The sequence below is a fragment of the Terrapene carolina genome, unplaced genomic scaffold (genome assembly GCF_002925995.2).
Source record: "Terrapene carolina triunguis isolate 2854851 unplaced genomic scaffold, T_m_triunguis-2.0 Scaffold58, whole genome shotgun sequence".
In the NCBI taxonomy this organism is placed as follows: domain Eukaryota; kingdom Metazoa; phylum Chordata; order Testudines; family Emydidae; genus Terrapene; species Terrapene triunguis.
The window spans coordinates 16230660-16258135 of NW_020664409.1; positions in this window are offsets into that span (position 1 = coordinate 16230660).

Genomic DNA, 27476 nt, shown 5'->3' on the forward strand with positions numbered 1-27476 from the left:
CATCCTGTTTTATTTGGCTTGGGATATGTCACTCAGCGGTTGACATCATAGGTTAGCTCCGATCATTCGAGCAGCCAGTAGTCAAAGATCTTCAGGACATGAGGAAAATGTGAAAAATGAGCTTTTTGAAGTAGAATTTTAAAAAACAGAAAGAGTAGGAAAAACTGGAATCAGAGTGGCTTTGTACAATAATGATTGAATAAGCAAGACAAACACCAAGAATGCAAAGGACACAAAAGTACTTCAGCCAGCTCAGAGATCCAAAGTTCAGAAACTGACCCAAGGCCATCCTTGAACAGAAGTTAGTAGAGAATGATGCAAAGCTTTCACACAGAAATTTATCGGGTTTCATTAAGAATCCAAAACTCAGGTTCATCAATGTTCTCTCAGCAAGTGTGGGCCAAATTTTTGAGTGAGCCTAGGCTGATTTCTGCTTTCAGGTGAAAACACTGCAATCCTTGCTGTTTTCACTTGGTTTTGAGCTGGTACTGAGCAAAGTATAGTGGGTTTGTCCATTTTGCTTTGAATTTGGCTGTTTGTTCAAACCCAAAGCTCAGGGATGCCAACAAAAACTCAGGTTTTCATGAACCTACTCCATCCAAACCCACTGAGTTTTGCTCAGCTCTATGAGCAGATGGCTACATTCAACCATGAGAATCACCACCCATCCTGATGGAGAATGGAAATAACTTTTTTTCCTTACAACTCTTTCTGCTGGTTAATTTAAGATGTGTTTTAGGATGTCTTGAAGATTTAGCTTCCCAATGCTGTAGTGTAGTAATTATAACAATAATACATGATAACAGACCTCTGAAATGCCATAACAGTTTAAACTAGGACTATCCAAGTTTGCCTCTTCATAGTAGTTTGTTCCCTTGAATGTTACATCTTTGATGGTGCCTTGAGCATCCTGATGTAATAACTATGCCCTAACTAGGTACTCTTTGTGTTACTTGCATAAGGACCAGCCACAGCTATAATTCCTGCTCCAACAGAAGCACAAGGACTGTTTTCTCCACATGCCCCAAAGAAGACAGGAAGAGATAAGATCATGGCCCTGCCCAGGATGTGTTCATCAGAAGAAGCAGTCTGTTTCATCCTAAAGAGTAGTGAAGCTTATATGCACCTTGTTGGCTCCAGGAAGCTTGAGAAGGAATTGTTCCACCCTGAGGAACAAACCATCTCTATGCACCTCACCCAACTCAGGCTGTTCCCTAAAAAGGCATGATCTAACCCCAAGCCATTTTTGAGCAAGAGGAGAGTGAAAAAATATATTTAAAAAAAAAATTGAACAGACCTACAAATGGAATCAAGATTGGCTCTTTTTCTAAACGATAGGCTCTAGGAATTGTTTTGGGGAAGTTCTGTGGCATGTGTATACAGAAGGTCAGATTACACTGGTCTACAATTTTTGAGATGTCGTCTGCTTCAGAGATAAAATGTGCTATTTATTATGTATTTTGATGTGCTGAATTCAAATATGACAATTAAAACAACTGATTGGCTACTGTTTCTAAGATATTTAAGTTTTTACATTTTATGTCTATGTATATTGTGTAGATAGTAGAGTTTTAATCATGAATTGTAAACCTAGGTCTTTTCATGTGTTTATGGTTGCTTTACACGATAATATTTCACCTGTCCTGTTTATGTAACACTTTAAAAATCAGCAAAAGGGTTATATAAATAAAATTTATTATGAAACAAAAGGCAAAAAACTATTCTGTACATAGTTTAGTCCTATTCAGTGTCTACTCGGCGCTTCTTGGCTTGTCTCTTGTATTCATTAAATGGAGCATCTCTTGTCACTGTCCATCAATAGTCTGCAAGCATTGATGGGCCCCATTTGCCCTGATAGCATTTCTCCATTGTTGCAATGTCCTGGTGAAATCGCTCGCCGTGCTCGTCGCTCACTGCTCCGCAGTTGGGTGGAAAAAAATCTAGATGAGAGTGCAAAAAATGTATCTTTAGTGACATGTTGCAACCAAGGCTTTTGTATGCCTTGAGGAGGTTTTCCACCAACAACCTGTAGTTGTCTGCCTTGTTGTTTCCGAGAAAATTTATTGCCACTAACTGGAAGGCTTTCCATGCCGTCTTTTCCTTGCCACGCAGTGCATGGTCAAATGCATCATCTCGAAGAAGTTCACGAATCTGAGGACCAACAAAGACACCTTCCTTTATCTTAGCTTCACTTAACCTTGGAAAGTTTCCACGGAGGTACTTGAAAGCTGCTTGTGTTTTCTCAATGGCCTTGACAAAGTTCTTCATCAGACCCAGCTTGATGTGTAAGGGTGGTAACAAAATCTTCCTTGATTCAACAAGTGGTGGATGCTGAACACTTTTCCTCCCAGGCTCCAATGACTGTAGGAGTGGCCAATCTTTCTTGATGTAGTGGGAATCTCTTGCACGACTATCCCATTCGCAGAGAAAACAGCAGTACTTTGTGTATCCAGTCTGCAGACCAAGCAACAACCTTCAAATCGCCACAAAGCTGCCACTGATGTTGGTCATAGTTTATGCACCTCAAAAGTTGTTTCATGTTGTCCTAGGTTTCCTTCATATGGACTGCATGACCAACTGGAATTGATGGCAAAACATTGCCATTATGCAGTAAAACAGCTTTAAGACTCGTCTTCGATGAATCAATGAACAGTCTCCGCTCATCTGGATCGTGAACGATGTTGAGGGCTGCCATCACACCATCGATGTTGTTGCAGACTACAAGATCACCTTCCATGAAGAAGAATGGGACAAGATCCTTTTGACGGTCACGGAACATGGAAACCCTAACATCACCTGCCAGGAGATTCCACTGCTGTAGTCTGGAGCCCAACAGCTCTGCCTTACTCTTGGGTAGTTCCAAATCACTGACAAGGTCATTCAGTTCACCTTGTGTTCTGAGGTGTGGTTCAGAGGAGGAGGATGGGAGAAAATGTGGGTCCTGTGACATTGATGGTTTAGGACCAGAAGTTTCATCCTCTTCCTCTTCCTCGTCTGACTCAAGTGAGAATGATTCTGGTGCATCAGGAACCGGCAGTCCTTCTCCGTGGGGTACTGGGCGTATAGATGATGGAATGTTTGGATAATGCACAGTCCACTTTTTCTTCTTTGACACACCTTTCCCAACTGGAGGCACCATGCAGAAGTAACAATTGCTGGTATGATCTGTTGGCTCTCTCCAAATCATTGGCACTGCAAAAGGCATAGATTTCCTTTTCCTGTTCAACCACTGGCGAAGATTTGTTGCACAAGTGTTGCAGCATATGTGTGGGGCCCACCTCTTGTCCTGATCTCCAATTTTGCAGCCAAAATAAAGGTGATAGGCTTTCTTAACCATAGTGGTTATACTGCGCTTTTGTGATGCAAAAGTCACTTCACCACAAACATAGCAGAAGTTATCTGCACTGTTCACACAAGTACAAGGCATCTCTGCTCACTTTGGCTAAACAGAAATGTGTCCCTTTGCAAAATCAAACACTGACAAATAAGAGAGCACGACACTGTATGATTTCTAGAGCTGATATAGGGCAATTTGTTCAGCAGAGTGATGTAAGCTTCGTTATGATTGCATCATCCATGACTTCTAGGAATAACATGATGCAATTCATATCATGTATGACGCAATACCAGCTTCAGATTGCATCATTCATTGTTTTGCCTAAAAAGCAAGTACTGTCCAAACCCAGTCATAGATTTATTCATAGATCCAGTCAAAGATGTATTTTAGTCATTTCTGGTTTAAATTGAGATCCCTTCCTTTTATAACTCACTTATCCTCCACCATTCCCAAGTCAAGGGTCGTATATACTGACCCAATAGCATATCTTGAAAACTAGAGCCAATCAACAATTTTAAGCATCATTTTCGTTCTCAGTGACCCAGAATTAGTAAAGTTTGACTACATTTATTTCAGAAGCATTTTGGCTGTAGAGCAGTGTTATATGAGAACAATAGTCCTTTTCGGCATTGGACTGGTAGCCCCAGGCCCTTTAAATTGCCCCCTGGCAAAGCCGGGCCGCCCCGGTACGGCAAACCGGCTCTTGCTGGTACGCCATACCGGGGCATACCGGCTTACTTTCACTTCTGGTTGATTTTCATTAGAATGTATATGCTGTAATGACCATTGAATCTCAAGTATGGTTTTTTTATTAGTGCTACTTAGGAAGAGCATAAAAGACAGCTTGCACATTTGACGTCACTAATGGCTTCTCGTCCTTCTTCTCCAAAGAAAAAAATTGAGAGGATTGTCTAATTAAATAATTGCTTATATGATAAGGACTCTATTTGTTAATTTATAATTGTTAACAATAAATAAACACTGTTGGTCAACTTTTAAGTCACAGTGCACAGAACAGGGCAATATTCTTTGAGGTGGCAGACATAAAAAAGGGTTAGGATTTCCTGTGATCTGCACCATTCTCTACCTCCTGCTTGAACTCCACACTCTTCTGTTCTCCTCTCTTTCTATTTTTTGCCCAACTTGATGTTGGGATAGTGTTTCTAGAGATCTGAGATGTCATTGTACAGCAGGGTTGCCTGGGGCCAGCCCCTCATCTGGTATGAATTGGCATAGCTTCCCTGAAGCCATGTTTACATTAGCTGAGGATCTGGCCCTTTATTTTTTCTCTGCTCTCCACTTCCAAAATGACTTTCTGGCAAGAATATTGGCTGGTTTAAAGCAATATGTGCTGCCTTTTTAACATTTCCTCAACATGGGGACCGTAATTACTAAGGTCCCTATGCTTGGGATTTTTAAGGTACATCAACAGCCTTACCTTGCTGATGCCGCTCTTTGATAGAAATATATGCTTGTGATTTACCAGAGATCTATAGTTTAGTGTCTTCATTAAATATCTAACTCTGAGAGATGCTACTGTGCTTCTCTGAGTGGAAGATTTGCCCACCTCAGCCTGAAGTGGGGGAGAGAGGCTGCTAGCTAGATGATCCCCTTTATGGTTGACCAGGACCAGTTAACTCCATTTTAAACATGACTTGCCCTGTGTACACCAGGTGCAAAGTTCTGTTTAAAACTGTGTTAGTTAAAATGTATCAGCTAGCATGTTGTTTTTCCTATAGGCCCAAAGAGACAGTTTTTTCTCAAGCATCATCAGCAGGATTTTTTACCAAATTTACATCAGTGACACCTGTGCAAGCCCATAGATGACAGTGGGGTTGCACATGTGTCACTGAAGTCTTAATTTGTCCAGCAAAACCTTTATTGCTGGTGACGAAGAAAGAAGGAAAGAACCCAGTTTGATTCTCGGATCCCAGTAGGAGTTTGCAGTTCTTACTGTCGCAAGACTGAATGAAGCCAACAGTTTATACAACTTGCATTTTAAAGATATTTGCTGTTGTGAGGCCTGGTAAAATGTAATAAAAAATAATCATCACAGTGGCCCTGATTCTCAGGTACAGCCAAGAAACACACAGTGCAACTCAATCAGCAGAATATACATGACCATTTTCATAAAATTCTGGGTATGCAACCCCACGATATATGTTAGAGACGTCTGAGGGCTGCTCTAAATATGTCTGCTGCTAATGCCCCCAAGGAACCATTATGATAGCTGGGGATTACCAGGGGACATGGAAACCATGGACACATGCATCCTTATACGAGCCTTCCCCCGCTCGGTGCCAGCTTCAGGTTTTGTGGTATAAGAACTGTTTCACCAGCTCTGTGCCACCAGAGGAATCCTCAACATTAGGGTGATCCTCCTGTTGCTAGCTATACTACTTTTAGGGACTACTTCATGTCACTAGGGTGTCAGGCAAAGCAGCCCTAATACAAGCAAGGATTGGGGTCAAAGTCAATAAATTAGATTTTAAATTTGACATATTATCATCTATTTTCAGCATAACTGTTTTATGTATGAATCCTCCATTATTTATCTAATCTTCCTTTTCCCATCCACTTCTACCAATCTGAAAATACCCACCAATTTAAAACTGTAATGATTTTATATACAAATGAAAGGATAAGCGTTCTGCTCGTTACATGTAAATCTTATTAGCTGCCTTCTGCCAGAGTTTTGGTACATGCTGTAATTGACAATTATAGTCAATAGTGGGGGGACTATAAATAAATTGGCCAGTTTTTAAAAATATGTTCATTACAGCATTGTATCTAGTGGAATCGTATATTTCAATCTGATTAATGGAAGTTTATGCTTCCTCAGGTCACTTTGGTCTGAGCTTTAGTTGGGCTAGAGCACTGTATGCTGTGTAGGGTAGCTGTTGTCAGTTGCATAACTATTCATCTGCAAACATTAACAGTAATATAAGGCTTAGCTTGAGTGACAGCTATGTATTGAGAATCAGTCTGTTTAGCTGGCTGTGTGATGTAAGTAAGGATGACTAAGCCATGCACACAAACAGAATTCACCATATGATATTGTTTCCTTTGCATTTTTCTAAATCTTTTGAAGTTGAGGAGGGAGAATGACAGAGTATATGAAAGCAGCACTGCTCACAGCTCAGCAGTCAATCGGAGTTTGGGCTTTGAATTACAATATCTCTGCCAGATGGACACAGATACCTATGAGGATGCTAGGACAAGATGCTTCCGAGAGAGGTCAAGTGACTCAGTACATCTGTAAATCGAAAATTAGAAACCTGAAAGCCTAATTGTTGTAATTTCTAAAATTTAAAGAGATAGAAGTGATTTTTCCTGTTGCTTTTTCTTTTCTTCATTGGAATATGGATTAGAACCATATTCAGAAGGCTCATTTTTTCTTGTCAATCAGTAAGGGCAGCCAGTCAGACCTCATCAGTGTAATAATGGATGTTCAGAGTGAATTAGTTACCCTCATCACATCAGAGGTGACACTAAAGAAGGGAGGGGAATACTTTATGGTCTGTGGTGTATTCACTTCTGTGGAGATTTGTCCACATCTGGAAAAGAAGAGAAGTGGTTTTTTTTTCTCCGTTATGCTCTGCCAGTTCCAGCATGAACTGAGGTAGCAAGGTTGCCCCTGAACTGGTTGTAGTCTGGCCTATGCATGCCAATGAAAGCTCCCTAGTGTCAGCATTATTAAACAAGAAAAAACACTTTTTATTTTCCACTCTCCTCAGTATCTCCCTCCCTGCCATTATCCCTTTATACTTGACATCGGAAGTAAATGAGAATCTGGGTGCAATAAGTCTGCTTCTGATAACATTCAGAGTATTATTATTATTCTTTATTATTTATTTATATTACAGTAGTGCCTGGGGGCCTCAATGGAAATCAGGACCCCATCAAGGCAGGCATTGTAAATATGCATAATAAGAGATGGTCCCTATCCCAAAGAGCTTACAATCTAAACTGAGTAGGGCCCACATCAGTGACGGTGTGGTGGAGCTAAAAGAAGCCTCTACAGATTTGCACATGAGTGGGGGGATTGGGGGGAGGAAGAGTCAAAATTATTAAATGCTCAAGCAGCAGCTTCAGCTACAGTTTGACACGGACTGAAAGGGGAATGAGGGTGGATTAAATAGCAGCTGCTTGTGTTTGAATATAGATGTAATGGCAGTTGCTGGCAACCTGTGAGGACATGTGGCAGAACATAATAAGTTTATGCTCCCAGTTATGTGGACATACAGAGAATGAAGTCTAGTAACACTTTAAAGAATAGTAGCAGAGGGGTAGCCATGTTAGTCTGGATCTGTAAAAAGCAACAAAGAGTCCTGTGGCACCTTATAGACTAACAGATGTATTGGAACATAAGTTTTCGTGGGTGAATACCCATGCGTCTGATGAAGTGGGTATTCACCCACGAAAGCTTATGCTCCAATACATCTGTTAGTCTATAAGGTGCCACAGGACTCTTTGTTACTTTAAAGAATGTCAGCACAAAAACCAGAGTTAGAACTGACAAAAGAGATCCAGAAAGAGAGATCAAGCATCAGCTTAAAGGAATCAATCTAAAGATCAAAGTGTTTCAGGGGATGAGAACAAGCATAAATGGAAAAAGAATGGAGGTTTGACATATTTTCTGGCCAAGGAAGATTCATAGAGCTTTCTGATGGATACTTCAGAAGGAGGTGAGAATGCTGGCCCTGATTCCCAGCTGCACCCAATATCTACTAGGTACAACTGGGGGAGATGGAGGGGCAGAAAGAACTGGTTGTGTATCCCTGCTCCTACGCTTCTGCACCACCACCGCTTCTGCCACTGCCTCCCTCCAGACTGCTCTGAAATAGGTTGATTGGCTGTTGCCCTCAAGAGCCAGCACACCAGCTGAGAATAATCAGTGTTGTAGCTCTCCAGACGTGCCCTGTACACCAGACCTGCCCCATAACTAGGGGCCGCCAAGGGGATTGTGACACTATGAGCCAAATACTCTGGTTTTGTGTCACTTAGGTTCTCCACACATTGGGGAAATCCCCAGCTGGCAAGATCTGCAGGCTTTCTGACCTCTTTGCAGCTCTGGAACAATGCAACAGGGTCAGAACAAAGAGGATAATCTGGCCCATTGTCCTTGGACCATTTAGTTTATAAGGGAGAGAACTGGCAATCTGTTTGGTAGCAACATGAGAGTTGACACACATCTAGGAATATGTTTTTGAACATTGTGCAGATCACAAGAGAGAGAAAGGAGTCTGGTGAATTTACTGTGGTCCCTTGTGAGCTCTTTTCTACATCAGAAAAAACGAGCATGCAATCTCTGCTCGGAAGAGGTTGAAGGAACTTATGTTCCACATTGACATACACTGACAGGGCCTTCTGGAAAAGTTTGCATTTCACCTGGCCACTGGGTACTTGTCTCTCACTTGTGAAAACCTCCCTGTATCAAATCCAATGAAAACACCGAAACAGAATGTCATATTAATTCATCTCTAGGCAATATGTACAAATAGGACAGACTAAATGATATTAAGCAGTCACCAAAAAACTCAATGGCCAAGATTTCCAGAAGCAACTAGTGATTTTTGAGTGCCCCAGCTCCTAGGTGCCTAAATTGAGACATCTTAAAAGGGCCTGGTTTTCAAAGGGTGGGTAGTCAGCACTTTCTGAAATGCTCAAAAAGGACATGCAAAATCATTAGTCACTTATGGAAATCTTGGACAACAGTTGAACAGTATAAAGGTGATTAAAAGTAACTCTTACAATTCAAAAGCAGTCACATGATTATTATTTCTTATAAATCAATCTTTTATGACAAATTTTAGTTAGGTAGTTTTTATGCCTGAGATATAAACGCTTAGAACAATGTAAACTCTAGAAGACCTGTAACTATTCTGTAAGTGTTATGAATAATTTTATCAGTTAGAGTGGGGGAAAATACAGCACAAAAGAGATTTGAAATTATACTTTAAAATAAAAGCTGTAATATGTTCTCCAATATTTGTGACCCATCGTACTCACTTTCTGCAAACATGCATGTGACTGAATTTTTGTTCACAAGAATGTTTGTACAAGAATTTTAAGTATTGCACTGGAAGCAACTGGAGGCTTGTGTGGCCTTTTTGAAGTCCATTTGTGAGTGGGAAGGGTCATTTGTTCAGGTCAGAGCCAATACTAGAGGGAGGATGGTTTGTCCTTAAAGTAGCCGTCTGGGATTGAGATATGGGTTAAATTCCTGACTGTTGCACAGAATTCCTGTCACCTTGGATAAATCACTTATCTATACTGCAATTGGACACCTGCCACTGGCCTGTGCCAGCTGACTCGGGCTTGCAGGGCTTGGGCTAAGGGGCTGCTTAATTGCAGTGTAGATGTTTGGGTTTTGGGCTGCAGCTGGGATTCTTCCACCTTGCAGTATCCTAGAGCCTGGGCTCCAGTCCTAGCCCTATACTGCAGTTAAACAGCTCCTTAGCCTGATCCCCAGAGCCTGAATCAGCTGGCATGGGCCAGCCATGGGTTTATAATTGCCATGTAGTTATACCCTCTGCCTCAGTTCCCGATCTATCAAATGGAGATAATAGTGCTACCTGTTTTCCACCCTTTGTCTGTCTTGTCTACTGAGATTGTAAGCTCTTTCTACTGTGTAATGGAGTCCTGCCATAAAACTAACAACAATCCTATGTGACTTAGGGGACCAAAGCCATGGTGCACATACTAGATCACAAATGTCAAATACAGTCAGCAGTGAACCAGCTGAGCGGCAAACAGTGGAGGTTAACAGAGGGAGTTTGCCTGGGATCTGTCTGAGAGGAGGTATGCTAAATTCTGCATTAGGGGGGCTGTGCTGGGGACGAGATAACTGGCTCTGCGGATCAGGGCCGGCTCTGGCTTTCTGGCCGCCCCAAGCAAAAAAAAAAAGCAGCGGCCGGCACAACAGCAAAAAAAAAAAAAAAAAAACTGCGGCGCAGCTGGAGCCAGGGTGCAGGGGGACTCCCTGCCCTGCAGATGTGCCCCGGCTGGCGGGGGGAGGGAGAGGGAGCGGGGGGAGAGAGAGAAGGGGGGTGGCCAGGGCTTCAGCGGGGCGCTGCCACACGGCCCCTCCTGCCGTGCCCCCTGCTGGGAGGGCTCCACACCGCTCCGGTCGGCTGGGAGAGAAGGATGCGGGCTGCCCTGCCGAGCTTGCTGCAGGGCGCTCCCATCCTCCACGCCGCTGCCCCCTACAGGGCGGCCGGAGCGGAACAACAACAACAACAAAAGCAGCGGCCGTGCCGCCCAAGATTGGGCGGAATGCCGCCTCCTACAAGCTGCTGCCCCAAACACCAGCTTGCTCAGCTGGTGCCTGGAGCCGGCCCTGCTGCGGATGAGGGGAAAGCAGTGGATGTGTTATTCCTTGACTTTAGCAAAGCTTTTGATACGGTCTTCCACAGTATTCTTGCCAGCAAGTTAAAGTAGTATGGGCTGGATGAATGGACTATAAGGTGGATAGAAAGCTGGCTAGATCGTCGGGCTCAATGGGTAGTGATCAATGGCTCCATGTCTAGTTGGCAGCCAGTATCAAGTGGAGTGCCCCATGGGTCGGTCCTGAGGCCGGTTTTGTTCAATATCTTCATTAATGATCTGGAGGATGGCGTGGATTGCACCCTCAGCAAGTTTGCAGATGACACTAAACTGGGAGGAGTAGCAGTTACGCTGGAGGGTAGGGACAGGATACAGAGGGACCTAGACAAATTAGAGGATTGGGCCAAAAGAACTCTGATGAAGTTCAACAAGGACAAGTGCAGAGTCCTGCACTTAGGAAGGAAGAATCCCATGCACTGCTACAGACTAGGGACCAAATGGCTAGGCAGCAGTTCTGCAGAAAAGGACTTAGGGGTTACAGTGGACAAGAAGCTGGATATGAGTCAACAGTGTGCCCTTGTTGCTAAGAAGGCTAATGGCATTTTGGGCTGTATAAGTAGGGGCATTGCCAGCAGATCGAGGGACGTGATCATTCCCCTCTATTCGACATTGGTAAGCCTCATCTGGAGTACTGTGTCCAGTTTTGGGCCCCACACTACAAGAAAGATGTGGAAAAATTGGAAAGAGTCCAGCGGAGGGCAACAAAAATGATTAGGGGGCTGGAGCACATAACTTATGAGGAGAGGCTGAGGGAACTGAGATTATTTAGACTGCAGAAGAGAAGAATGAGGGGGGATTTGATAGCTGCTTTCAAGTACCTGAAAGGGAGTTCCAAAGAGGATGGATCTAGGCTGTTCTCAGTGGTAGCAGATGACAGAACAAGGAGTAATGGTCTCAAGTTGCAGTGGGGGAGGTTTAAGTTGGATATTAGGAAAAACTTTTTCACTAGGAGGGTGGTGAAGCACTGGAATAGGTTACTGAGGGAGGTGGTGTAATCTCCTTCCTTAGAGGTTTTTAAGATCAGGCTTGACAAAGCCCTGGCTGGGATGATTTAGTTGGGGATTGGTCCTGCTTTAAGCAGGGGGTTGGACTAGATGACTTCCTGAGGTACCTTCCAACCCTGATATTCTATGATTCTATGATTCTATGAATACTTCTAGGAAACAATTCACAAGCAATCCTTTGATCCACTATTGTGAATAGCAAAAGAATTTAAAAAAAATCAGTATGTGCACAGACAGTTTGCAAAAAGGTTAAAATCACAGTCATTATGTGTTCTTCACCCAACTCTTGTATCAATATAATTAGATATTTTCTTTTCCCAACTATGTTAACTTTTTATTAGATTTTTGTTTACTGGACTCTTTTTCTGACAGGAATATTTCTTTAACCAGAGTAAGTTACAAAGAGAAATAATCTACAATGTTTTCTACCCCAAATAGTACACTCTTCAGCCTTGGAATGTAATGTACCGGGTCTGGAAAAATTTTGGTGTACTTTAGTGGTTAGAAAGCTGTTTCAAATTTAGTGCTTCTCTTCTCTGGTGTAGAATAGTAAATATTACTTTGCAGAAACCTCTGAATAATTTGAACTGTAGGAATGTCCGCCTCAAAGGAGCCATGTATTATGCACCCATCTTCTTGTTTCAGTTTTCTTGTCTTCTTCTCAGGGGTAAGAAGGGATCATTATAGTGAAATCTGCCTTTTGGAGTGTGGGATATGCCAATGAAACAGCAAATAGTGTGCAAGCTGAGAATATTTACAAAGTCAGTAAATATTCTGCTTTGCAGCTACCTCTCAGGATCCCCAGCCACAAGTTGTGAACTTTCAACCAAAAGGTCTACAGGCTATTTCATAATGAATTGTTATTTTTTCAAATACATTTTGGTGGTCTATTTAAAGTTGTGTCTACCAGTAGGTGGGCAAATTCTCATCAGATGGGCTCACAGATGGCTCTGAACAGGTTTTCTTTCTTCTGACAATAGCAACTTGTTTTGCACACAAATTTGCCATTTTAAGTTCACACATAACATATGGCCCAGATTTATAAAGCAATTTGGGCGTTGCTGTGCTCAGCATTGCAATGCCTAACTGATTTAGGATCCTAAATCTCATTTTTCAAAAGGCATTTAGGAGCCAAAATCTCATTGGCGGTTGATGGGATTTAGGCTCCTAAGTGCATAAATCATTTTCAGAAATTAGATTTAGGTTCTAATCTACATTGTGTGCAGCAACACTTAAATACCTGTAAAAATCTGGGCCCACATGACTTTTCTTATCCCAGTGCAATATTGTACCTGAAATTCATTAAGGCTTAAAATTCAGCCCAGTTTAGAGAGCTCACGCAAGGCTTATGCACTACTTAATTCCCACTTAAACCCTTTTTATGAACAGTCTAAACAGAGTGAAACTAGAAAATAGAGCCCAGGATGTCTCTGGTATTTGTAATAGTGATTCTTTTGGAATACACCCACTGCATATATAATGGGACAACAGGCTGGGCAGAGTACCATACATAGCAGTGGTTCAAATGAACAGCTGGAATGATCATCAAAAACTTTAGACTCTGGCAACTAAAGTAAAACGATGACTATGTGTTTCCTGGGTAACTTGCCAAGTGAATGGCAATAGGACATGAATTACAGCTGGAATTATCATAAAAAGTCCTGGCAACAAAATTTAAAAGTCCACCCATTCCTGCCTCAGGCACTTGCCAGCTGAGTGGTAACTCAAAGGAATAATTGAAAAATATCAGAAAACCTACTAACAAACCTGATAGGGGCAGCCCACATCCACCTTGAAGCAAGTTGGTTAGCTGAGCATTAACCAAACCACAGAATTATAGCACTTTTACTGTCAGCATGCAATATACCAGATGCACCCAGCCCTTGATTGTTTGAGGAAATGAAGGAGGAGCCAGGAGAAGACCTTGCCTGAGTTTACTAAAGAGAAGAAAATACGTCTAATAATACTATCATACAATTATGCTTCTGCCAATGTTCAGAACATTCTTGGGCAGAATTATTCATTAATAACACCATATTAGTGCTTGATTGGAAAAATAAGCTCTGGCATGTCCACTTCTTCCTTAGCCAAGTCACCAGTGATCTGAAGATTTTGGGCTACAACCTCAGCTGGTGTAATTTGGCAGGACTTCACTGAAATCAATAAAGATACCATTGACATCAATAAAGTCAAACTGATTTACAGTAGCTAAAGTTCTGACCCTCTACCTTCTTTTAACCCTCCCCCCCATTCTTGACTCAGGGGCTATACTATATAATCACTGACTAGAACTGGGAATGTTTAATTCATGATTTGGTATGTCCAAGTATTAAAATGTAGCCTATATAGAGCATATGGTCTTCCTCTGCCCTTTAATGTTCATTTATCATATAGCTAATGCAATCTGCTGCCATTGTGCTATGATGCATTGTAAGGTCTTAGAAATATAATAAATGAAAGACTTTTAAAAAGTGCACCCTATATGGCCTAGAAAAAAACATGTACAATGTTAGTTTTTGATAGTATTCATCATGTTATTGACCCTATATTGAGATGTGTTAAACAATCCCAGTGTAATTAAGGCACAGTTTACCTGCCTCAAAATGGCATCAGGTTACATGGAGTTAAATGGAATGCCACAAACCTAGCTGAATCCCAGCAGGCCTTTACTACCTCCACTAAAATATGAGATCACTACTCTATATGTTTCAAGCTGAATCATAACAAATATTTGGTGTAAGAGGAGACATGAATGCACCATCGTACTATGAATGCACCATTGTTTCAGCCAGTATGGAATTGGCATTCTTTTTTTTATTTATTCCATAGCACAGGGTTAATCCTACAGTTAAGCAAAATTATCTCTAGGCTCATTATGGTTCTGGAATTCAACGTATATGACGTGAATAACAAACAAGGAAACAAAAAGGTTCTGGGTAGCAACATGGATAACATGCACCATACATGATTCTTGGTTGTTCTAATACCCTTCTGCCATGGCTGACTGTAAGCGAGTTGGCTGAACAGATTTTCCAGATCCCTCTGAACATTCCTAAATTACTATACTCACCCAATTACAGTCCTCAGGGGTCACATTTCATTTTCTGAAAACTGGTAACAGGCCACCAAGGCTGATGAAATGATGTGGGTATCCAGGCAACTATTGTGCTGTTGGATTAATAGAGCAAACACTTGTGTGGCATGATGTCAAATGTTTCCAAATAATCTGCCTCAAACTGAAGATCATAAAAGTTTACCTTATAGTTACTTATATTTTCAGTCTTGTATGACTGGTATTTTCCAGATGACAATCTTTATTAGTACTTCTTATTATCCCCCAGCCCCAAATATAATTTATCCCTTGGTATATACATAAAGACATTTAGAGGTAAGGGGGTAGAATTCTGCTATTTCCTCCAGACTCCTTTTCTTCACTAAAGCTCAATACTGTTCCACTAGGCCAATTAGATATGGAAGGTTGCTTTTGGGTATTTAAAATAGTAGTATATATAACATAGACTTTAATCAAGGATGTAGTCTCACTTTTGGTGTGCATGTGGATAAGGTGAAAAGGGAGCAGAGGACATATACATATTTATCTTGTTGTCTGAAAAATGACAAAGAGATCTCTGAAATCCCCTAGATCTTTATTTTAGTGAAATAGATCATAGCATTTCCTGTGCCATTAGGGAACATTTTTTAAAATGTCGACCTAAGCAGTGGCACCAGCATCATAAACAGATATACAACCTAGTTTCCATTGAACAGTTACATTTTCTTCAGACAATCAATACATTCTGGTTAGCAAATGCTGGAGAGACAGCCAAAGGGAAAAAATTGTGTGTAGCTGTCACATTCCCTCAAGAAAATTCAGCAGCGAAGAGGTTGTGAAGAAAGCATTGCATCTCATTGGAAGCAGTACTGTGTTCCAGTTCTGTCCAACAGTTTAGAGTACTCAAGGAGTTAATGGAGTCCATAGTGGAGTGTTTGCTTTCTTCTGTTTGAAATCAAACATCTGATCTTTATCTGAGGTGACAGGTTTAATGCCTTTCTTCTCTGACAAATTTTTAGCCGAAGAGGAATGCAAACACATATATCGGTGTGGTTTTATAAGTGCTCATCTGAGCAAGCCAATATTGGCAGCTTGTCCTCTAATAAACAGCAGAGCCATGAGCTGGTGCCACTTGCTTAAAAAAAATTATATCTGTACATCATTTACATGGCTTTACTTTAGCTCTGTCAGGGGTCAGGTACTTTGACAGAGCTTTAGGCTGGGAAGAGTATCACCAGGCAGAAATGCTCGAGTATTACTTTTCTCCTTCTGTTTCTTTTTATTTTGTATTTTAAGTGAATTTAGTGTTCACAAAAGATGCCCAACTGGAGACTAAAGTGCCCAGCTGATTCAGAGAGCAGGAACAGCAGCAATGAAAGCTTTCCCCCACAATGCCCCACTAATGTATCTCAACCCTAATTGGCAGAGGCTTCCTCTGGAGTACTTCATTCTCCATATGCATTCTATACTCTGCTTTGTGAGGCTGTGAACTAGTCTGCAAATTAATGCCGATTGTGACTGTGAGCTTTGTCATGTGGGTATGGATTCACTGTAAAAGAAGGATTGAGAACAACAACCCATTTTGCATAGGCCACTGAAGATCCATTAAATGGATCTTCAACCATTGCCATCCTGCACCCTCATTCTCCTGAGCACAGGAGCCAGGGTGGGAGGCAAAGGTGACTTTATGCCACCTGCACTTTCTTGGGGGAACCGGGGGGAACTTATGCTCAGACCATGGACAGCTGAGAACAATAAGTGTGCTAGATGCTCTTCCCACCTTCATATTGACCCAGACATGTCACCTAAACTAGGGGCTGGGATAGACCAGTTGAGAGGGCTCCTGTACTGGAAGCATTTCTCCACGAGCTGTTTCCACTAGCTTTCAGACCCTATCTACCACTGCACTGGAGAAAAAAGGGCAGATCATGATGGAAAATTGAGTAGTTTTTGAACTGGATAGTGACAGAAGGCTCTGAACCCTGTCAACTTCCTGGAGCCGGTTAAAACCAGGTGTTTTCTAATCCATGAGGTACATAAAACAAATTCTCCTTTATATTTTAAACTATATATGAGACTAAGTGCATACGGATATATGAATGAATAAAATAGAAATGTATGGTTAGGTTATAACATCCTAAACAATACCTGAATTAAGACTTAGTCTAATTCTCCTTACACTGCCTTACACTTTGTGTGATCATTTACACATGTATCTATAGAGAGTATAAAATGCCATCGGTTCAGCATAATAAAATTTGACAACCACTTTGCACTCCCAATGCCCAGATATAAATGAGCAAAGTTAAAAAGCAGAAGAGAATCAAGGTTTTTCAAAGTTCTGGTTTGGGCCCAGCTCTAGTTATTGTAGACTTGTTGCATATCTAAATAATTAATCTTTTCCTTCATATTTTCTTTCTTTTTTGTAGTTGCTTCCATTACACATTTGCTGTCTGTCAATGAAGTCACTTGGGCTTGGTCCATGGTGTGACCAGTGGAGATGATTATAGACAGGTGCTGTGAGCACTTCTGTTTGAGGAACTGCATAACTCATAAGCATTTCTGGCAACTTTGAGATATTTGTAATGTTTAGAAATCTCTCTCTGGGCTATGAAAATAAGCCATCATTTTCAAATGTGATTGTTTTTATTTAGATCCCTAAATTTGGATTTAGGAGCCTCACTGTGGGAACCTAAGCTAGAAAGTCTTGGCCATAGACTATAAGAATTAAAATGTTGTTTTCAGACAAATCCTTGAAAAGGTTAAATTATATGAGAATTAACTAGTTCTACCAGGTGATATAATAACATCCTCACTTGAACAGTCCTGTTAGACTTGGTTGCTCAGATACTCCTGTGATGAGTGGGGCATAAATGCTTAGATGGTAGCTAGACAGAATCTAAACATAAGAACATAACATAAGAACATAAGAAAGGCCATACCGGGTCAGACCAAAGGTCCATCTAGCCCAGTATCCTGTCTACCGACAGTGGCCAATGCCAGGTGCCCCAGAGGGTGTGAACCTAACAGGCAATGATCAAGTGATCTCTCTCTCCTGCCATCCATCTCCACCCTCTGACAGACAGAGGCTAGGGACACCATTCCTTACCCGTCCTGGCTAATAGCCATTAATGGACTTAACCACCATGAATTTATCCAGTTCTCTTTTAAACTCTGTTATAGTCCTAGCCTTCACAACCTCCTCAGGTAAGGAGTTCCACAAGTTGACTGTGCGCTGCGTGAAGAAGAACTTCCTTGTATTTGTTTTAAACCTGCTGCCTATTAATTTCATTTGATGACCCCTAGTTCTTGTATTATGGGAATAAGTAAATAACTTTTCCTTATCCACTTTCTCCACATCACTCATGATTTTATATACCTCTATCATATCCCCCCTTAGTCTCCTCTTAAACTTCATAAACTTCATGATTGTATTGTACCAGTTGTACAATATCACACCAAAAGCACTCACACCAGAGTATCAAAGTAGCACTGACAATCACCTCATGACTTCACTGTCACCAAAAACAGGACTGTTGTGGGGAGAATTAAGGGATGGAGTCTAAGAGACAGGTGCTGCCTGGGGAGCAAAAAAATCATTAGGGACTGGCTGGAGTTGATTGTATTTGGGGGAAAGAACCATGGTTGGAAATTTGGTGCATAGGTTGTGTGGTAGAAAGAAAGACTAGTACAATAGAGGCAAAAGTGGAATTGTTTGGCTGGGCTAGGAAAAGATGGTGAAGGTGAATGCAAAAAGGAATGACAGAGAAAATTTTGAGTGATTATAAGGGGTTGTGCAGCAGAGGAATCATAATTCACTGCTCCAGGACTGCGTCTCTATCTCCTGCTCCAATCCATCTGAAGAAGCAAAAGGTGAGGCAGGTTAGGATCTGCTGGAGAATAACTAGCATCTTGAAGTACTACTGAGTCTGCTGTAGGCCTTGTTTGTTGGAACTTTTCGTGTAGTCATTTTTCATTCAGTCAGATGGTGTGTTTCTAACATACTTGTTATTCTCCCATTCTAAAGTGAATTCCCTGAACTTGGCTCCATGGCGTCACCCATGGATAAATCTGTTGCTAACATCCCAGAGAACCTGTCCTGGTATGTGTCAATGTCTCCACCTTTTCCCAGGCACTCACCATCCAGCCCCAACTTTTTGGCCTACCATGGCTACAACTCAAAGAGAAGGCCGTGTGGTTTAGTAGTCTGCACACAGGAACTCCTATTGACTTACTCTGTCCCCTTGAATGAGTTCTTTTGGCCAAAATTTCCAAAATAATCCACTAATTTTGAGTGCCTCAAATTATGGGTGCTCTTAGTTCTGCATCTGAAATCAATGGGAATTGTGGGTGTTTGGCAGCTCCAAAAATCAGATCACAGATGCTTCACACTGAGCACCCAGAAGCAGAAGCTCCCCAATTAGTGGACAATTCTGAAAATGTTGCCCATATCTTCTTTGCCTCAGTTTCCCTATAGCACAACAGGGATAATGAGACTACCCTGAATGGTTGCTGTAATACAGTGAGTGGAGAATGCTTGGCTATGGCTCCCTGCTGGCAACTCTGAGTAGTATTTCCTCTTCCTTAATGTGTGAATTTAACATTATTAGCACCAAATGTTCCATTGTTGCCTGCAGCTCCAACTGCTCTAATCTACCCAGTTGGTTCAGTTAGAGTATGTGTCTTCTGCCACTCAGATTTTACCATCTTCCTTTAAAAAAATAATCACAATTGAATTTACATTAAAGAAACTCGACACAGAGATCAGTTCCTTGCAGGATCCCAGGAAGATATACATTGGTGATCTGAAGGCAAAGGTGCTTTACTTAAAGAAGAACTAGAACAGTGGGAACACTTCTTATTTCAGTTATGCATGTCTTATCCTTGCAAAATAAGCACCTTGATATATCACAATTTGAGAAAAGTTGGGAGATAGAGAAGTTACTGATTGGAACTCTAGCAGTTCAGAGCAGAAGAGGATTTGGCCCAATGAATCTTAACTCATTTGCTGATTCAGGATCACATCAGTTCTTTCCATTCAGGCCTCCACCCACCACCCTACTACTCCCATTTTAAACAGAATGTTAAGGACTGAAATGCAAGTCAGTTATTTTTTTTTCAGTCTTATTCCCACAGACTTGGAGCCAAGAGTGAGTATAAACTGTACCCTGACAGCACATTGAAAGGATGAAGTTACATTGCTCTGTGAAATGTTGTCCCCTGTTTCTTTTTAAAGGAAGTGGGTTTAAAAAAATGGAAAAAGGCAAACAAAATATCCAGTTTATCTTAGTGCAATCTGAAAACTCCACCAACCCACACAGTTCACACCACCTTCCACTTAACGTGTGTATAAACATTCACACTCCTGCTATTTTCCTCCAGATGCCCGTGACATTAGCCAAAAGAACACAGATCTACACACACACACACACACAAAGGAAAGGAAAGGAAAGGAAAATACAGGCTTGCTGACTGACATCTAAAAACTTTGTTGTCTACCTGGAAACATGGTAATTGACATGTCTATGACAGGACTGCCTGACCACATGGATTCCAAACAATTACTTTCCTCAGCTGTTAGATTTTCAAACGTGATCTATAGAGCCATGCTGACAGTAGATTTTCTGCCAGCAATAAAGGTGGCCTGATTCAGAGAATAATTACTGTATGCAAATGAATGTGATTTTCTTCTGCCCTTTTATGGATGACTCTGCTTTGCCATTCATCAGGGCCACAAATTTCATTTGGTAGGAGACGGATTTAAAGAGACAGGCGCCTCTAGAGCTTTGTCTTGGACTTACTAAATCCAGACTTAAGTGTCTTCACAAAGAGATGTGCATATGTTATAAAGGGGCTGGCAGATTCTGACCTCCTTATCTATGTATTATTGCTTAGAAAACTATTGAGAAAACATCAGACTCTCTGGCCTTACAGTATATGATAGCTTTCGCTGTTTTGAATAACAGTCTCTTCCCAAAGCAGAGTTATATGTAGTTTAGTATGGCCTCTGGTATGTTTCTCTCTCACACAGACCTTTATTATGTTTACGTGTGTATATGTCTGCATGTGGGTGAGGGAGGGACAGAGAGCTATATTTTTTCTGACTGCAATTAATTAATGGCTATCACGTTCAGAGATGGCATCAGTGCAGTAATGGCAGAAGCTGCACTTATAGCAAGAACACTTCTTCACATTGTACTGTCCAAATGCAAAACACCTTGTGCTGATGAGAAAGAGAATGTCCCATGGTCTTGGTTCTTCTGTGTCAATCCTGGTCTGATGGAGTGCTGAGTATCTCTGTGACAGTACAGAACAAAAGCATGGTTTTAGTGTCTAACCATGTGCTCTCTGTGTGTGTTTATGCATGCTTGTATACATGGTAGGTAGGTAGGTAAGTAGAAGTTGTGTGTTGTCATTCCCTGATGTTGGGCACAAGAACATGATGGCGTACTCACAGGAAATCTGTAGTACATAATGTGTCATTGTTAAATATCAACTTCTGCATTTGCTCCCAGCATGCGGTGTGTATGCTCCTCTTTCGAGTGTGGAAGAAAGGAGAATGTGAGTGTTGTAAATGGAACAGGCCCATCTGTCAGTGGGCTGTCTTGTTACTCATATTGTAACAATATACTGATGTCAGTAGATCCAGAAGACTTTTTTTCCAGTGTCACTCAAAAATAGAGAAGAGAGACTGTGACATTTTTGTGTACACATACAGCATGCACCACTAGAGGACATCATACACTTCCCTAAATAAATGCCAATTAGAGCATTCCTTTTCATGGAGAGATGGGACCTTGGTCTCTGGCACTCCCTCATCTAGGTATTGATGCTTGAGTTAAGTGACCAGTCCCTGGGCTCAGATAGCAGTGCAAAATATTTTTTCAGGAGAAAAGGCAAACCAAAACAAACCAAAAAAACCAACAAAAATAAAAATGCTTTAGGCCCATTCATAGAAATTGTAAAAACTGCCTTTCACTTAGGGAGTAACAAGGCGTGCATCAAAGCAGAGACTGCTCAGAAATGCATTTTGTTTGTATGGCCCCTGGATCCATTAAGAGGAGCTGTGTAAAGTACTTGTAGTGAAACCTGAAACCATGGAACACTCCCTTGCTTTCAATTTCTGTTACAAACTTGAAGCATAGACCACTGTTCACTGATAGTGTCAATAAAGTTCATTAGCATTTCAGACAGAGGTGGGCCTGAACCAGAATCCAAGATCCAAATATCCCCAGCCTGTGGGCCAGATCCTAATACATAGATTTGACTTCAGTGGAACAGCTCATGGAGTAGGGTGTTATTCAAGATGAGTAATGGTATCAGAATCAGGCCCTTTGTGGCTTGAGGTAATTTCTACTTGCAAGCAAATGTAGCCCAGTTTTGAGTGAACCTGCGACCATTTAGGTTTTCCATCTAAATCAAGTTACAGTTATGGTTTGGAGGCAAAGCTGGGTAAAATTCAGTTCTGTTAAGTGACCCAAAGTTAAGCTTTGAGGCTCAGAGCTAAACCTGGAAGGCGAAAACCCCATGAGCCAAAACTAAAGATGTTCACCTAAAGCCCTGTGATGTGACACCTATGAGCTTCACACAGTTCTGATTGTCAAGCTGCACTTTACTCACGTAGCACATATACTTACAATGAGGAGAGCAAGGTTGCTATAGGCATTAGCAGCAGCGCTAGAGAGATATACTTAGGTAGCAAGGGGAAGCTAATTATCAGTAGCTAAAAAGTAAAACTTTCTAAATTACTGGTTATGTTGTTCCTGTGTTTGGGAAAAGAAAACCAGTTTAAAAGATGTTTCTTTGCTCTGGTGTGGAGGCAGGACTATAAGTAGCTTGTGGAAGACAATGAAGAAGGATAAAATTATAGGGGTTTTATTTCATTTAGATGAAAGAAAAACATGGACAAATATAATGAAGGAAGTGATCAAGGAACCAATTCTATTAAAGGAGAAAATAATTTTTCCATCCAAGCCCATACATTCCAAGTATTGCTTGTTTAAAAAGAAGTTATTCAAAATTCAAGTATGTTCAGATCCAGGGCTGTGGTTGCAGAGATAGAAACCAGCTATGAAGTTGCGATCCAGATCTGAATATCCTGGAAGTCCAGTGTGCTCAGACCCAGTGTTATGGTTCCAGTCAAGCTTTGACAAGGCTAATGATAATCTGACATTATGCTATGTTAGTAATGAAAATGATTCAGTTGGGAGGATGATTCACATTCACAACTTGAGACCTCCATCATCAGCTCATCCGGTTGTTAACTCTCTGCCAAAGATAGTCATGGATTTAGACTCCTGCTGGGATTTTGTGTAGCTTCGTTGTGTTAGTGTGGGTGGAAACCGGTTTGAAATTGCTTCCCTGATTATAAGTTTTATAGCTGTTACAGTAAACAAATGAATACAGTTTAGTGTTGTGCAGCAGTATCCCAAAACTCCAGTGGGAAAGCCCATCAGAGGTTAGTTAGTGCCCTCTTGGCATCTGTCCTTCCTTTCACTTGTATAAGGGGGAAAAAGTAATAAGCAGAGCTTGTAATTGGCCAATTAAAATCACATGGTATTTGGTTTCTTCCTTAACTGGCTGGCCTCATCTTTATAAATGGCAACCAACCAAAGGAATTTGATCCCATCACAAATAGACAAGGATGTGAGCAGTGCCAAACAGAAATGGGATTCAGATTTCACAAGAATGCTTGTGTGTATTTTCTCTCACTACTTACTCATCTCTAGTAATAAGATAAAGCATGAGATCTTCCTATTCTTGAGTATGGGTTTGATCTAAATGAAAGAGGTTTGATTTAGCTATGAGGGATATTACTGCCTGTTTACCTCAGTCCTGTTTCACCATTGAATACAGCACAGGGACTGAGGCAGGCTATTAGGTGTGGGACACACTCAATGTTTTTCTTTCATGAAATTTTATTCTGTCTTTGACATTTTGTAGATCCCTGACTTTTGGGGGGGGGTTAGTGGGGTGCCTGAAGAATCCTTCCAGCTGATGGCCTCCCCACAGTGGAATTCCTATCAGCCATAAGGTGCTGTTCCTTCAATAAATTTTATTTTAACAAGTGCTTAACCATAGCACTGTTTAAACAAAGTTTATTGAGGCTGAGCAAACTAGCAGCTGGAAAGATATCATAGGGCATCCTAGCAGTCCACTGGAAAATCCGGGTTGGAACCTACAAAATAACCAAGGTAGGATGTAGGGAATGGTGTGAGAACTCCAGAGAAATGTTTTGAAATATATATTTTTTCTTCCTGCATGGGTCTACAAGATCTTTAGGGCCTTGTGAAGCTGATTGGCCCAATGGTAAAGGGGAGGCTTTGTGAGAGGAAAAAGGCATTGGTTTCAAAGCTGCTTTTCATGGCTGCAAAAATTCCAGGCAAAAAGAGAAAGCTGATCACAAGAAAGAACAGGTAAGAGTTTGGAATTGACTAGATTTGTTTGGCTGTGAGATTCTTTATATGGCTATAAGCCCCTTCCACTTACTCACCTCGCTCACCTCATGCACTCTCAAATATAACTGAAATGTAGAGACAGGCCCTAAAATCTAGATCTGGATTTTGCATTTTATTCAGTTAAGCCTATTGCAGCTATTATTTATTGACGATAGTGTCCACTGTATGCCAGGCACCTACCAAACGTTCAGTAAGGAAGGTCTTTGCTGCAAGGAGCTCACACCCTCAGAACAGACAGACAAGTAGACAGAGGATAGGAAAAGAGGAACAATAGGCAATTTACATACAAGACAGCTTGACTCACTGTAAGCAGCATGGCAGAAGTGGGTGTTCAGGAAAGATTTAAATGGGGACAGGGGAGGGCCTTGCAGGTGAGCTCAGGAAAGTCACCCCATACATGCAGAGTTGTGTGAAAGAAGCCAAGAGATGATTGTGGGAGAAGCTGACAAATAGGCAGACAGGGCTGCAAACGCTGGCAGAGTGTGAGTTCATCTCTATAAACAAACACCCTTGCTGTGATCCTATTTTTGAAAGATGGAAAATTTATAGGAGATAAAGCAAAATTCACTCTGCAACGTGACTTTTGGTACAGAGATTTCTATGGAATTTGAAACATTCTGTTTTTTGCTGAATTTTCCCAAATGAAGCCCAGCTCTTCTCCTTCTGTTACCCACAATTCCTAACATTTCCCCCTCCCTTCTCAAATGTCCCAAGCTCCCCCGCATTCCCAGGCAAGTGCTTTGCCAGTTGAGGAGCAGCTACGCTACCTCAAGCCAGAGCCTTTTTTTATCCATTACCCATAATTCTTTAAAGCGGACAAAAGATTTCTGAAACACACACTGAGACACACCACAGGAGAATAGTTAAAAGAAAATAGAGCATCTTTTCAGTCAAAACATCCTGCGGTATCTCTACATAATGCTTTATGGCATATGACAGGAAGAAGATGACATCTCTCATCACTAGTCAAAAATAAAAACCATGTCAAGTAAGAATTGCCTTTGAAAAAAAAAAAACTGTACATGATTTCCATGGTCACACATCCTGGAAATTTGCCCAAAAGGGAAGGGGGTAGGGGGAAAAAAGGTTATTGATTTCCTCATTGGGAATGTTATATAACCTTCATATTTTATTAAAAAAATGTACTCCCACTTTGTGAAAGGCCCTTTAACATGTTGTCATTTTGTAATACAATAGTTCTCTTTCTAGCCCCTTCTCTCCTGATGTGCTCTCTCAACTGTAGTTATTTTCTTTCCTTAAAAAAATACTTCTGATAAAATATTTGTAAGAGTTAAACAAAAGGATGCACTTCAGTGCAGCATAAGTTAGTACCGCGATCAGACAGTGCTCAGAACACATTGACATATTTCAAGCAAAACATGGGAACGCTTCAGTTAAGAATCTTATTTTTTCTTGAGACAACCGTTCAAGGTCTTTGTTTTAAGAACACAAGACATTTTTTCTCATAATAGTAGATTCCAGCTGTAGGATTCCTCAACTTTTCCTTCCCCTGTCCTTCTCTTTTTTCCTCTTCCACCCTCCCCCCTTCTCCCCCCATGTCTCCTCATGCACACACACTCTCTAACTTAGTTTTTTGTAGCGGCTGCCCCATAAGAAATGCTATCCAACAGACCTGGTGCCTGTCACCGCTTCCCATCACATGCCTGGTAATTAAACTCTGGCTGATTTATTGACTGACAGCCAACAAATCCCAACCCAGTTTTTATGATATACATACTTCCCCAGGCTAAATTCACTCAAACAACAGCCCAGCAGAAAAAGGGGAGGGAGAAAAGAGTGAAAAAAGCAACACATATACAGAAAAAATCTGGTATTAGTAGATGAAGGGAGACATTTTGCACAGAAAAAAACTCAGTACAACATCTCTTTCAAATCCAGACTTAGGTAGAGAGAGAGAGAGAGAGAGAGGAAAAAAAAGAAAGAAGTAGTAAACATCATTACTTCAGCTTTAAGATTCATTTGAAATGTCTCACGTACAAAAGAGCTCTGAAGGGGAAAACAAGACGTGCTTGCAGCTAATATTACAGTCAAGTTCCAATTTTACCTAAGGGAAAGCAGCTTTATTAAAAGTCATGACTGAAATTGTGTGACAGGTGCCAATATTCTCCACCCTGACAGATGTGTCAGTTTGCGAATGCCATTTTCTTGTCAGCGGTCCCTAGATGGAGTTGCTCCCATCACCATTTGTCTCTCTTCCAGCTAGATCACACATGCCCGTCGCTTGCCTCCAAGCTGCGCTGCGTTGTTTGATATGTGGAATCTTCACAATGAGACTTATTAAAAGACAGTCCATTATTTTTATTTAGAGCATTTCCAAAACAAGCAGAGCGCGCACAGAGATAATTTTAAAATCGTGTGGCGGGTCATCTCCAGGCCAGAGCGGCGCAATTTGAAATGCATAAGAAAGCAGTATCTCCCCCCCAACCTCTCCCCATACCTCAGTTCATAATGAGGTTGATATGAGTGACATTTAACCCTTGAAAAATAGCCCTTAGAGTCTGCAATAACTGTATTGCCGTATACTACAGAAGCAGTTCAACATGAAGGATTAATTCTGCCCTGATTTTCCCTAAATCTTTTTTTTTTCCTTGCCTTGCGTTCTCCTATTTTGTTACAGGTGGGCTTTCACATTGCAGCAATAGATATAAAATACTCTTGATCGGCTGTATTTATGGAGCCTTTTCCTCCTCCTGTTGGTTTCAAACACAAAGAAAAATGGTATCTCTCAATCGTGCCTGGTATGAACAGCAGGTAAAGCTGCGGCAGACTCCTCTTCAGCCTCTGATGGAAAATTATTACAGATGAAATGATTCTGTAATGGAAATGGTAATAGGAAAGTTTCATTCTAAAGGATGTTTGGGCTAACACGAGAGGCTATAATATGTGATGGATTTGGATGCGGGGACAAGTGTGACCTCAAACTGAATTTTACTTCATCATTTCCAGATGGGAGAGGGGGAAAAAATGGACAGCACTTCCAAATGTTGCCAGATCAAAGGGCTTAGAATTCAAGGTCATTAATATGTCTGCTTGTCCAGCACTAGGTGGTACAGTGGATTGCTGCTCCAGCATTTCTTTTCTAGAGACATGGCTTTAAATCCTTCTTAGGCCACAAATGGAACTGAGTTGGGTGATCACTCCCTGTAAGCATTTGTCCATATAAGAAAAGAGATGGGGGCTAGGTTGTGGCTAACCCTTTGTGGGTGCACAAGTTG